Genomic DNA, 12,632 nt, shown 5'->3' on the forward strand with positions numbered 1-12,632 from the left:
TATTTTTTCTCCCACTATTTGTTCAGAGGTTTTCTTTCCAAGATGGTACAGCCTTATCTTACTGTAGCACTTCGATACAACTTTGATCAGTTGAAAGACATGATTATCCATCACTGTACTGTCAAACATGTGACTATCTAAATCAGGAAATAATTGGGATGCATTAATACTGTGTCATACTGATGTTGCAATGGCATCTGGAATTCCTGTATTAATCGGTAATTTTCCACCAGAACATGCCAACAATCTTAAGAAGCATTTTTCGGTGTCAGAGCACACCCTAATTACACTTTCTGATGGTTTCATAAGACCTCATCTGTCTTTGAATGTCAAAAAACTGGGTTGTGCTATCATTTTCTGGGAACCAAGTGCCAAGGAGCAGGTAAAACATGTTGTTTGCTTTTTTGCCATCTTTGCAACATACCCAGCTATTTATGTAATAGCTGCTTTTTTATATTCTGATAAAACTTTTATGTTTGGACTGTCACAGTAATCATGGTCTGTTGAAATGGGCAGACGTTCAATGAGGTCATATTTTTTAATTAATGCCACATCAGTTAACTTTACCTCCGTATAATTTGTTTTACAGGTGTCGCTTATTGCATCCAGAATTGTTGTTGAATCCTGGTTGGAGCAATTACCATTTGTACCTTTAATACAGCTTCTCATCAAAAGACGCTTGAAGGCTGCTGTGAACTGTTGTGCTGTTGGGTTATTATTGCAGCCACCAGCAGTTCGGACAGCACTGAAAAACAATTCTAGGTGATCTTGGCTAAACTTGTACATTAACAAATAACTTAGTGGAGCATTGGCTCTGCCTACTAAGTTATCGAACAAACCTTTTGTGCTCTGGATACAGGCTAAAAAACCAACAAAACCATTTTTTCTTCTGGAAATGTGCATTGGAGTGCTGTCAGTTGTTTTTAACTGCATTATGTAAGTAAAACATTCTGAAAGAAAGGGATCCCATACAAACTTATTCGCAATCCGAAGGGCAGACTTAAAACCTTTGGATGAATGAAAGACACACACAAACATATGTGTTTAATAACATCTGTGATCTAGCCCCTCGGAAGTTGCTTTATGACCAACGATTACGGCTTCCTGTGCAAAGTATTGGAATGTGCAAGTATTGGCGCATGGTTGTTTCTCGACTCGCTCCTCTCTGAGCCTGCATAGCTCAGTTGGTAGAGCGACGGTCCCGGCTTGACCGGAGGTCGTGAGTTCGAACCTCACTGCAGGCCAGTTGTTTTTCTGGCTTGCATCATAGATCGACAGATTCGGCGAGTCTGCGATGGCTTTTCGGTGTACTATTAAAACCTTTGGCGAGGGGATTTCTTGAATTTAAAATGTCAAATAAACGATCAAACATTCGTAAGAACCTGACAGTTGGTGCACATCCCTTAAATTCCTTTAGTTTTAAATTCTCTGCACAATATTGGATGGCATCAGCCACACTAGAACTCAATGCCTGTGCTGCAAGGTTTACCTTCATTTTTTGCTGCTGCCATTTGATGTGTGCCAGCTTAAGCTTGTTGCCCAAACGCAAACCTTCATTTTGTTGGAGTTTTTGCAATGCAATAATGTATTGCCATTTGATTTTTCCTCCATCTCCATCTACCAAAGTTCCCCAATCAGCAAAAGTATTTCGCACAAGTTTAAGCATATAGCAAACGTCAAGAAGAACATAAATCCGCTCGGTTTTGTTCGAGGGATGTTCAAAGTTTGCTGTTAAGCAACCTGGTATCATAGATGCACCGAGTTCTCGTGACATAGTGAAATGACAAGAAGGACCGTCGCATGTCAGAGATACTACCTTTGCACCAGTGTATGAAACACGCTGAATACATATTTTGACGATGTTTGCACGCTCTGCACCACTTAAGCCATCTACAAAAAAATATGCACATGGCACCTTCCAACCACTATTAATACATATAACCATTAAAACGAGAACATCCTTCGCATATGGTAAAGAGTCGTCATCATAGAGATCATTTCCATGATCTACAAAACCACGAAACTTTTTACCATCCCAAGCAATATGTTTCCTAATAGACATCTCGTCAAGCATAAGGGAGCACATACCTTGTTTACCATTGTTGTGGGCGTTTCTCACCTTTTCTTTAATTGCAATAAAAGCTGGTTTTGTAAATCCTGGATCCGCATCTATTTTGCCGTACCATTTTCGAATCTGGGCTTGGTGGGGTAATGAAAAATCGAAACTTTTACGGACAAATTCATATGCTTTAGAGCAGGGTTGACCAAACTTTATGGGACGCGGGACGCATTCGGCAAGGAAATTAGATCGCGGGCCGCAATTGACATTTTTCCTCTTATACACTGTCTCACCGTACCAGATGTAAAGTAAAACACGTACAAGTGTAAATAAATCTTTATATTTATCATAAAAACATATTGGGGAATAGATTAAAGAAGCTAAGATGTGAATACTACGAATAAGAGAGTTTTGGAAATTTTGAGCAACGTCAGTAGACCAGGAAACCTTAAAAATAACTGACAAGTATGAATAAGAATAAACCATAAATTTATTCGTAAAAAATATTTAAGGAAGTACGTAAAACGGTACAGTTTACTTAAAATTCAGTGAGATGGGTGTGCCTGTATTTTGGAAGCCAGCTCCTTTGTGTCAATGTCAACTGAGGTTAAGGCTTCGAGAGATGTTTGTTTAAGTAGATTCCTCTCTTTGGATTTAATCGACTTCATTGCGGAAAATGCTGCTTCACAAAAGTAGGTACTGCCAAACATTGACAGCAAGTGCAATCCAAAACGGCGTAAATTAGGATAATGCTCTTCAGAAAGAAGAGGCCAAAATTGAGTGATTGGCAGTGTAGCTTTGCAAGTCACACAATTCAAGCTGCAAATCGTCATCGGCTTCTGATATAGTTATAGTCAGCGGAGCATTGAATACATTAAAGTTTTTCTCAAGGTGCCGGAAATCTTGAAATCGCTTGTTGAAGTCTTCAATCAGGGTATCAAGAGTTTCAACAAAGCAGCAGAAGTTATTGTCCTCTATTTCTTTAGAAATAACGTCACAACTTGGAAATTGAATCAGAATGTTACTTTGCAGATTACTTTTGAAGAGACATTTTTTGCGGAAGCCATCTATGAAACCATACAGAGAAGCAATTGTTTGATTCCTACCCTGTAAACTAAAATTGAGCTTATTCAGATGCTGAGTAATATCCGTGAAAAATGCTAGACCTTTCAGAAAGTTGACGTCTTGCAATAAACCTTTAAACCCATCAGTGTCTGCATTCAGTTCTTCTAAAAAGTTTAGAATCTCATTACGCAGACTGAAGAACTGCTGCAAACATTTCCCAGCACTAAGCCAACGAACAGTAGAATGGAGTGAAACGTCTGAAAATTCTGTATCCAAATCTTTCAAGAAATCAACAAATAGACGATGTCTCAGCGCTTTATTACCGCCTCTAATGAAATTAATAATTTTCATTACATGCCGCATCACATTAGATAAACGTTTACAGTGACTAGATAACGATTCTTGATGAATAATGCAATGAAGCATTGGGCAGTCGACTCCAGCATCTCTCAAGTACCCTATAACCCCTCTTTTAGCTCCAGTCATTGATTTGGCACCATCTGTAACGATGCAAGAGCATTTCTGAAATCCACCATACTTGCTCACTAAAGAATTCAGCGCTTCATAAATATCAGATCCTTTCGTAGTGGTAAAAAGTGGGAGTAAGCCGAGTAACTCCTCACTGACATTAAACTGTGAGTCAATACTTCTAATAAAGACAAGCAACTGGCTGACATCCCTTATATCTGTGCTTTCATCAAGAGCGAGAGAAAAATAAACACACTGCTGAATTTGATTCATGACCTTCTCCTGAACGAAATTGCTAAGCTCTTCAACACGTCTAGCAACAGTTTGATGCGAGAGTGGAATTTTTTCAAACCCACGAGCTGCATCGTTAAAGCCCATGGCCTTCCCCATAGCTGTTGCACATCGCTTAATGAGATCACCGTCAGAGAATGCCTTTTTGGATTTAGCCATCAAAAGTGATACATCATAAGAAGCAATTGTTGTAGAAGACGAAGGCTTCACTAATTGAAACATGTTTTCTTGACGCTTACGCAGGTTTGACTTGAGATCATTGAGTAGGGCTCGCCGCGCCTCACCAGTGTATTTATCATAGCCAGTGACATGAAGAGTGCTGTAGTGTCGTTGTACATTGTACTCTTTCATAACGGATATCATTTCATTACAAATTAAACATAAAACTCGACCACTTTGTTCTTTCACCAGGAATCTCAATTCCCAACTATCCTTGAATTTACGTCATCAGAGATTTTTCTTTTCTGAGCCATCGTAAAAAATGTGGCACTAAGTCTGAAAAGAAAGAATAAAATAGAATGTAATGGAGGATTAAGTAAAACTGAAATTATAAAGAATATTCTCAGCATAAAGCACACAGCCAATATTGCAGAAAACATTTTATTTACAAATGCCTGACGTTTCGAGATAAACTTTTCTCATTTTCAAAGGCTACATTGTACCGGTTAGGGTTAGGCTAAACTGTTGAAAACTAGCATAAGACGTACGAGGCAGAAATTTTATACGTAATAAACAATAACAATGCCTCTTTACCGTTGTATTCATACTTGGTTGTTATGTCACTTATATGCAGATTTTTATAAATTTATCATTTTAAGGTTGTCTTTCTAGGGTCGGCTTATATGCGAGGATATACGGTAATTTTTAAAAGTTTTCTAGAAGAGGCGGCGGGCCAGGCTTTGGACAACCCTGATCTAGAAAATAAGGATGGAAATGAGTTTGAATTACTTGACTAAAGTTTTCCATTCATATCAATGCATCGTTTTATATTCAAGGTTCGAACATTTATTTTTCAAGGTTCTTGATAAAAAAAAATAGGTTTGGTATATTTTAATTCAAAGTTTGGTATATTGCTGCCTTTACAATCTGGCAACCCTGTAAGCAACCAGCAAATAAATAAATTAACTAAACAAAATTACACCTCAAATTATAGATGAACATAATAAAACAAGACATATTGCAAACAAAAGTATAATAACAAAAATACACACAAAACATTTATTTATTATATTGTAGAGTGTTGAACTTGTGAATATAGAGCTTTCAGCTGTACAACATCCGGTTGTTTACCATCTGACTGAAAAGTTGTCGAGGGGTATTAAATTGAACACATTTTTTGGTAATTTGGATTTTATTTTCGATACGACACAGTTGTATATTTTCAAATAACAACAAGCAAATAAATATAAAATGCAATACATAGAAAGTGTATACACTACAAAATTTGAAATCAACAAGAAGTATTACAATAAAAAAGTATTATTCCACAGAATACAAAGCTTCCAGTTGCAGATCTAATGTAGAACTTTAGATTGTAGAACTTGTACAACTTTGGATTTTACAACTTTAGATTGTAGAACCGTAGATTTAAGAACAAAAATAAGGATCATTCGTTTGTAGTGAAGATGGTCTGTATTAAAGAAAAGGGTTGATTTGATGGAGCAAGCAAGGCTGATTTGTAAAAAAAATGATTAAAAAGAGGTTGATTGGTGGAGCAAGGCTGATTTGCTGACGAAGAGCTGAAAGAACTATAGATTTCTAAAAAAATGATTGAAAAGAGGTTGATTGGTGTAGCAAGGTGGATTTGCTGACGAAGAGCTGAAAGAGCAATTGATTTGTAAAAGATTGAAAAGAGGTTGATTGGTGTAGCAAGGCTGATTTGCAAACGAAGAGCTGAAAGAACAATAAATTTGTAATAAATGATTGGAGATTGATTGGTGTAGCAAGGCGGATTTGCTGACGGAGAGCTGAAAGAGCAATTGATTTGTAAAAAAAATGATTGAAAAGAGGTTGATTGGTGTAGCAAGGCTGATTTGCTGACGAAGAGCTGAAAGAACAATAGATTTGTAAAAAAATGATTAAAAAGAGGTTAATTGGTGTGGCAAGGCTGATTTGCTGACGAAGAGCTGAAAGAACAATAGATTTGTAAAAAATGATTGAAAAGAGGTTGATTGGTGTAGCAAGGCTGATTTGCTGACGAAGAGCTGAAAGAACAATAGATTTGTAAAAAAATGATTGAAAAGAGGTTGATTGGTGGAGCAAGGCTGATTTGCTGACGAAGAGCTGAAAGAACTATAGATTTGTAAAAAAAATGATTGAAAAGAGGTTGATTGGTGTAGCAAGGCTGATTTGCTAACGAATAGCTGAAAGAACCATAAATTTGTAATAAATGATTGGAGGTTGATTGGTGTAGTAAGGCGGATTTGCTGACGAAGAGCTGAAAGCGCAATTGATTTGTGAAAAAAATAATTGGAAAGAGGTTGATTGGTGTAGCAAGGCTGATTTGCTGACGAAGAGCTGAAAGAACAATAGATTTGTAAAAAAATGATTGAAAAGAGGTTGATTGGTGTATCAAGGCTGATTTGCTGACGAAGAGCTGAAAGAACAATAGATTTGTAAAAAAATGATTAAAAACAGGTTAATTGGTGTTGCAATGTTGATTTGCTGACGAAGAGCTGCTGAACGAACAATAGATTTGTAACAAATTGATTGAAAATAGGTTGATTGTGGTAGCAAGGCGGATTTGCTGACGAAGAGCTGAAAGAACAATAAATTTGTAAAAAAAATGACTGAAAAGAGGTTGATTGGTGTAGTAGCAAGGCTGATTTGCAAAAGAATGAATAAAAAGACATGCTGATTTGCAGACGAAGAGCTGAAAAAACAATTGTTTTGTTAAAAGATGATTCAAGATTGATTGATGAAGCAAGGTTGATTTGCTAACGAAGAGCAGGAAGAATAATGTTGATTTTTAATATTTGTGTAAAATAGTCTCCATGGGTCATAGTTTGATTGAGCTTGTACTTTGTATCTTTGATGTTGACAAATATACTTTATAGTTTTGTTATGTATTTTAAGCACATTTTCAATTTCAAAATGTCCTAGATTAAACTGTTTACTTTTTAAAGGGCATTGTTATACAGTGTAATTTTTTTTGCTAAAAATATGGACAAACTCAACCATATTCCGCGCGATGGCAGATCCGTACCTTATTTTTTTAAAGATGTTTGTGTGAATATCTGAATAAGTACCATGCAAACTTAAACTTTAAAAACGGTCAAATTTTGGTATAAAAGAAAAGGTGTGCAAAAAACAATCGCACACCTCTCGATTTGGCATTGCAAACCCTAGATCTTGACACAATGTGTCATGATGTACAGGTTAACTAAACTTGACATTAAACGAATTTGTGTTACACTGGTTGCCAGAAAACGAGCAAAAATATTTAATAAAATAGACTAAAATTAATTTTGTATTCTTTATGTCAAAACGGCGCTGGTCTACAATCCTACAACAGAGTTCAAACAATTATTAAATCAATGCACAATATTTGAGTTAGGGTGTGGGTTAGCGTCTGGGTTTGAGTGGGTAAGCAATAATACTTTAATAAAACTTGACCCAACCTCACCCAAAATAATGTTTGTTGTGGTACGATTCTAGATCAGCGACGAACACGTTTTTAAACTCCCAAGTTAAAGTGTAACAAACATCGCCATTCGCGTTATGGCTTTAGCGAAAAAATGGCGGAAATCGGCCTTTAAGATGTTAATTGTTTAGATATTTTCTTTTCTTACCTACGCAATATGATCATGCTTTTGGTGGTCATGAAAGACATCAAATAAACTGATCAAAACAGCCATTCCCAAGATATTTTCCGTGTTTACATTTGGCTTCTGCTTTTTCAGGTAAGCGGTTGGACTTGGAAGTTAAAACCACTGATCTCTATAAAACCTGGATAGCGCAACTAGCGGCACGCGTGAGCGGTTTTTGAAGCCCATTAGAAGGCTGAAACGCCATCTTGTAAAGGTCCTAAAATGCGCAAAATTTGCATTACGCCTTATGGAGAAGGGTGTTAGTGACAGCGTTTTCTGACTATTTAGGAATGCTTGTGATTAAAATTAGTGGTTTCTAAGGCCGCAAGCCATACTTCAATTATTTAAAGGAGAAAAAATAAATAAAACTGTATAATTAACGCAAAAATCTGCTTTTTAAAGACGACTAAACCAGTGTATTTTTCCCATTTATTTTTAGACTACTTATAACTTAAAGTTGGTGGTTTCTAAAGCGACAAGCCAATATCTGACTATTTAGAAATAAAAAAACGTTAAAAGCACCTATTTTTTGTGTTTTTTTACGAGACTAAACCAGTATGACAGTTTTACACTCAACTATACTTATCTTTCTTTTGTTAATTCTTTCTGCTTGTTGGTTACTTTTGAGTTAAAACTATAATAGTACTAAAATAATGCTCTGCATTTTTGTTATGTAAAGGCTTCTATTTAAGTTTTATTTTATTTTGTAGACAGACATGGAACAAAACTCGTGTTCGGCTAGGATATCCTTAACCAGGTTATAATTTAAAACAGGGCTTCCCAAACTTTTTCGCTCGCGACCCCTTTTAACCTCCTAAACTTTTTCGCGACCCTTCACGGTTAAAATGATAAACAGTGCGAAATATGCATTTGTGATAATTATTGAAAGGCAGAAACTGAAAACAAGCTACAGATGCTCAAAGCTTACTACATTACGATTACACGATGGTAGCTTAATTATTGCAAACAAAACAAAAAAACAAACATAATAATTCAATGTGATGGGTGCGACTGCTTTCTGCTACAAAGCAAATCCAGCCTTGGCTCAATGTTTGTTAATGCTGGCCTCAAGGCGGTTTCAATGTTACTCAAGCTGGAACGGTATTTTGTTTTGATTGCTGTGAATGTTGAAAACGCTGACTCGCACAGATACGTCGAGACAAACGGTAGGAGTGCGGTTACTGCTGAGTCAGATAATGATGGATATTCCGCTTTAACGCTAAGCCAAAAAGTGTGAAGCTTTTTTCCAGAAAATTCAAGCCGCAACTTCGAGTCAGAAGATAGGTCAGCAAGCTCTTCCTGAGATTTAAGAGTGAGGTGCTCGGTACTTTGTTTTTGCATTGCAAATGGGTTTTGGATCCAATCTAATTTGGTATTGTTCAATTCTGGAAGAAAATACTTCTGAAACTGTTTCAACAGATTTGACAAATGGTCGATTACAAGAGGCTTAATAACGTTTGATTCCACATCATTGTTAGCCAAAAACTCTTCTGTTGATGAGAACATTTCAAATGAATCAGTTTCAACCTTTTGTTTCCAGATGTTTAATTTTTTGATGAACGCTTCAATTTTAGATTTCAGTGTAAAAATATTGGTGTTTTCTCCTTGGAGGGACAAATTAAGTTCGTTTAGCTTTTCAAGCAAATCTGACAAATAACATAATTTCAACAGCCAGCTGTCATTGCGAAGATAGCAGACCAAGTCTGATTTTTTTTCCGTTAAAAAAATCACGACTTCATTTTTCAACATTAATAGCCTTTTTAAAGCTTTGTTTTTGAAAGCCACCTTACTTCACAATACAGTAAAAGAGTCTTAAACTCCGATTCCATTTCACCACATAAATTTGCAAAAATACGGGTATTGAGTGCACGACTCTTAATAAAGTTGATAATTTTCACAGCATTTAGATCAGGAGAAATTTTTTTACCTACTAAGGCCTCTCGATGAATCATACAGTGTGTAAAAGTAATAGGCGTATCACTCACAGCGCGCACTCGTGCATGAAACCCAGCTGTATGTCCTGTCATCGCAGCAGCTCCGTCAGTACACACACCAACACAGTCTGTCCAAAATAGCCCCACTTCCGTGAAAAAATCATCAACTTTTTGAAAAATATCCATCCCATTAGTACGTTCATGCAATGGTTGACAAAACAGTAAATCCTCGTGAATGTCGTTATTGTAAATGTATCTAATATATGACAAAAGATATGCCATATTGGTAATGTCCGTCGACTCATCAAGTTGAATGGCAAATTTACGGCTTTCTTTAATTCGTAGAATGAGTTGCTCGCGTTGATCTTCGCTGATTTCGGAAATTCGCCTTGACACAGTATTGTTTGACAATGAAATTTTTCTCATTTCATTAGCCTCTTTTTTGCCGTGAACAATTGCGCTCATTTTAATTGCAGCTGGTAGAATTAGTTCTTCGCCGATGTTGTAAGGTTTCTTGCTTTTTGCAATCAACAAGGAAGCCTCAAACGATGCTCTTGTATACTTCCCTTCATTTACAAATTCACTTTCAAATGATTGTCTTTGTCTTTCCGATGTTCGCAGTAAGCGACGAAAAAAATCCACAGGCTTGTTGCTATGAGAATCATGCTTGGTTTGAAGATGTCGTTTCAACTTCGCAGGCTTAAGACTCTCACTTGCCAACACTTGATTGCAAATCAAACAAAATGGACGATGTTCATTGTTTTCCGAAATGAAAGTGAAACCATATTGCAAAAAACTTTCGTTATACATTCTCTTTTTGGCATGACTAGCCTCGTTTTTCTCATTGAACTTGCGCTTTTTCAATGTGCAAGTCGCTGTTGTATCTGCCTCTACCGCTGCTTCAACACCATCTGCCGTAGGCTTATTACCCTTATCGTTCGATTTTTTTAACCAGCTATCCATTGATTATTTTTTTAATATTTAGCTACTAGCATGCACTGCTTTTTACTTTAAACTGTGTTTTTAGTAACATTGCTAGCCTCCCGACCCGCAGAGTTATTGCGTCATAAACCGAATACTATTTAGTAACTGAGCTCAACCTATTTACGTAGAATATGTTTTGCGTAACTACACCAGTTTTAGCAACCGTGTTTCGAATTAAACCTCTGAAAACTTGGTATACCCTCTGCGACCCCTGAAGTTCGTTACGCGACCCCTTGCGGGGTCGCGACCCCCAGTTTGGGAAGCCCTGATTTAAAAAACCCAAGGATGCATTTTATTGGATGTCCTGAAGGTTAGCCATATTTTTGCATATACTTCTATAGACTGACACAGTCGGTTTTAAAAGTAACTTGGTTGCTTGCAGCAAAGGAAAAAACGCAATAATTGAAAAATATTTAACAACGGTAGCAATAAACAAATAGTACAAATTTAAAACAACAAGTGAACATGTGATTAATAAAACTTATTGATTGTTAAATAAAACTAGCTTGCTAAGCTTTTTTCTTATTTTTTCTCCCACTATTTTTTCAGAGGTTTCCTTTCCAAGATGGTACAGCCTTATCTTACTGTAGCACTTCGATACAACTTTGATCAGTTGAAAGACATGATTATCCATCACTGTACTGTCAAATATGTGACTATCTAAATCAGGAAATAATTGGGATGCATTAATACTGTGTAATACTGATGTTGCAATGGCATCTGGAATTCCTGTATTAATCGGTAATTTTCCACCAGAACATGCCAACAATCTTAAGAAGCATTTTTCGGTGTCAGAGCACACCCTAATTACACTTTCTGATGGTTTCATAAGACCTCCTCTGTCTTTGAATGTCAAAAAACTGGGTTGTGCTATCATTTTCTGGGAACCAAGTGCCAAGGAGCAGGTAAAACATGTTGTTTGTTTTTTTGCCATCTTTGCAACATACCCAGCTATGTATGTAATCTGCTTTTTTATATTCTGATAAAATTTTTATGTTTGGACTGTCACAGTAATCATGGTCTGTTGAAATGGGCAGACGTTCAATGAGGTCATATTTTTTAATTAATGCCACATCAGTTAACTTTACCTCCGTATAATTTGTTTTACAGGTGTCGCTTATTGCATCCAGAATTGTTGTTGAATCCTGGTTGGAGCAATTGCCATTTGTACCTTTATAACAGCTTCTCATCAAAAGACGCTTGAAGGCTGCTGTGAACTGTTGTGCTGTTGGGTTATTATTGCAGCCACCAGCAGTTCGGACAGCACTGAAAAACAATTCTAGGTGATCTTGGCTAAACTTGTACATTAACAAATAACTTAGTGGAGCATTGGCTCTGCCTACTAAGTTATCGAACAAACCTCTTGTGCTCTGGATACAGGCTAAAAAACCAACGAAACCAGTTTTTCTTCTGGAAATGTGCATTGGAGTGCTGTCAGTTGTTTTTAACTGCATTATTTAAGTAAAACATTCTGAAAGAAAGGGATCCCATACAAACTTATTCGCAATCCGAAGGGCAGACTTAAACCTTTGGCGAGGGGATTTCTTAAATTAAAAATGTCAAATAAACGATCAAACATTCGTAAGAACCTTGGTGCACATCCCTTAAATTCGTTGTTGGTGCACATCCCTTAAATTCGTTGTTGGTGCACATCCCTTAAATTCCTTTAGTTTTAAATTCTCTGCACAATATTGGATGGCATCAGCTACACTAGAACTCAATGCCTGTGCTGCAAGGTTTACCTTCATTTTTTGCTGCTGCCATTTGATGTGTGCCAGCTTAAGCTTGTTGCCCAAACGCAAACCTTCATTTTGTTGGAGTTTTTGCAATGCAATAATGTATTGCCATTTGATTTTTCCTCCATCTCCATCTACCAAAATTCCCCAATCAGCAAAAGTATTTCGCACAAGTTTAAGCATATGGCAAACATCAAGAAGAACATAAATCCGCTCGGATTTGTTCGAGGGATGTTCAAAGTTTGCTGTTAAGCAACCTGGTATCATAGATGCACCGAGTTCTCAT

The 12,632-nt window shown here is 36.7% G+C and overlaps 1 long non-coding RNA gene across 1 annotated transcript; it reads left to right on the forward strand.

Annotated features, from left to right (window-relative positions):
- The first annotated feature begins 11,257 nt into the window (after positions 1-11,257).
- On the forward strand, positions 11,258-11,789 carry LOC146159007 (uncharacterized). The gene is made up of 2 exons (XR_014494669.1): positions 11,258-11,515; positions 11,721-11,789. It is a non-coding gene; the product is annotated as an uncharacterized LOC146159007 (long non-coding RNA).
- Positions 11,790-12,632: the final 843 nt, after the last annotated feature.

The sequence above is a fragment of the Ascidiella aspersa genome, chromosome 3 (genome assembly GCF_963924565.1).
Source record: "Ascidiella aspersa chromosome 3, kaAscAspe10.2, whole genome shotgun sequence".
Taxonomy (NCBI): Eukaryota; Metazoa; Chordata; class Ascidiacea; order Phlebobranchia; family Ascidiidae; genus Ascidiella; species Ascidiella aspersa.